Source organism: Coffea arabica, chromosome 5c (genome assembly GCF_036785885.1).
Source record: "Coffea arabica cultivar ET-39 chromosome 5c, Coffea Arabica ET-39 HiFi, whole genome shotgun sequence".
NCBI lineage: Eukaryota > Viridiplantae > Streptophyta > Magnoliopsida > Gentianales > Rubiaceae > Coffea > Coffea arabica.
This window is the reverse complement of record NC_092319.1, coordinates 15,015,153-15,017,156: the sequence shown is the minus strand read 5'-3', so window position 1 is coordinate 15,017,156 and position 2,004 is coordinate 15,015,153.

Below are 2,004 nucleotides of genomic sequence, written 5' to 3'. Positions count from 1 at the left end.
TCTCACATGTCTAGCATCACATGTGAGTTGGTGGAGGTGAGATTGAGTTTTACGCGTATAAAGCAGACTTTTCTGACCAGTGATCCGAGCTTCTACAGTGCCTCGGATCCACTAACCCAGAAACAACCGAGGGTTCGGATGAATAGTGGATCCGAGTGTGGATCACTTGCTCTGTTTTTGGCCCAACTTCAACCGATCTTTTCTTGATGTTAGAGGCTGAACCAGCTCATGTCTAAAACATGAAAGTTGTAGCCTTTTGACTTATCTTTCCAATGCATCAAGAATCACCTCATTTGGATCTGTGTAGGCTGAGATATGACTGAAATACCCTTGCCTGCTCCATGTCTTGTTCCAGTTTCGACCAATAGCAATTGACTCTGTACTTCGGCTTTTTTTGACCTGGAAAACCTTCAAACTGGATTCGGATGTCTTCACCAAAGTTGTAGATCTATCTCTTATCTTCAAATGGGTTCAAGAATCATCCCAATCCGATCATTGTAACTCAAGTTATAGCCGAAATACGAAAATGTGTCAAAACTGTCAAAATACACAAAATCCAAGTAAAAAGTGATAAAAACCTCATTTAATTGAACAAAAGCATTTTATACCAATTATAGCCAAAATGAATCATTTTCTTCCAATAATATACCCAAAGTGACTAAAAATAATATAAAATATCATACAATTATTACGTAAATTAGTCACTTATCAAACTCCCTCACACTTAAATCATTGCTTGTCCTCAAGCAATTCACACATAATCAAATGCAATGATTCAAGAGGTGAAATAATATATGCACTTTGTCCAATTTAATTCCTCAAGACTTGGAAAATAATCATTATACAATTATTCAATTTACACTAAATACTCATAATATCAAGTAAAGGAAAGATAATTATACCCTAAATTCAACAAGTTAAACTTAATCTCTTACCCTAACTTAATTTTACAAATAAGCAAATCACATAGTCAATTTATAGTCTTCCTCCTCCTATAATCATCTTTTTCTCAAAATTCTATAACTAAGAGGGATTTATTCATACAAATTTTACTTAAATAGTGAGAATGCCTTTTTACGCGAAAATCGACACTTTTAGGTGAAGATCCCCGGTTACTCAACATTTCACTTATTCAAGTTGCTATGCATACTCTTAATTCAAGTACCTTTTTACGCGAAAATCGACATTTGTAGATGCCAACCCCCGGTTACTCGGTACAAAAATCATTGGAGTAGAATAATTTTTTACTTTCTTTTCTTCTCTTTTTTTTTTCTTTTTTTTATTATTATTATTTTTTTAGAAATAAAGGACAATAAATAGATATTCCCTCTTAGAAAATATATAAGACTAATCAAAGGAGGAGTATAATCTTTTATCAACTATATCAATCACTTATTTATAAATTTAAGTAAAGAGAAGAAATTTCATTAAACATGTAAAATTATAGGCGTAATTTTCCTCACTTTACCGAATATACTTTCTAAAATGTAAAAATCCTAATTGCATAATAACCATTTCCAAGTTAAATGAGGACTAAACTTTCCAAAATACACATAAAGTTTCAACAATTGAAAGAATTTAAACATTTAAAGTTGGAACAAATTAGCCCTTTTTGAATGAAAATGCAAAAATTTGAAGAACTTTTGGGCCATAGTGAAATATTGGAAAAGATTTTAGAAAATTTTTTATAGAGTTTCTCCTTATAAATGGATGAAAACTCCCTGCCAACAAACCTATTTTCTAACAAATTATCCACATGGCAAGCATTTCAAACACAATTCCAACATTTCTAAACATTTAGATCTACAAAATATCATCACATGGCAAGTAAATACAAGTCCAGTATTTTCCTCCCCCACACTTAAATTTCACATTGTCCTCAATGTGAGAAAAGGAAAATAAATAAAGAGTAAAAGAAAATACTCCCCTTGTGACTTGCGCGATCCAAATCCATAGCAATGTGATGAATTTCCAACCGTATTTGAGAAAGAATGGAGAGTTCAC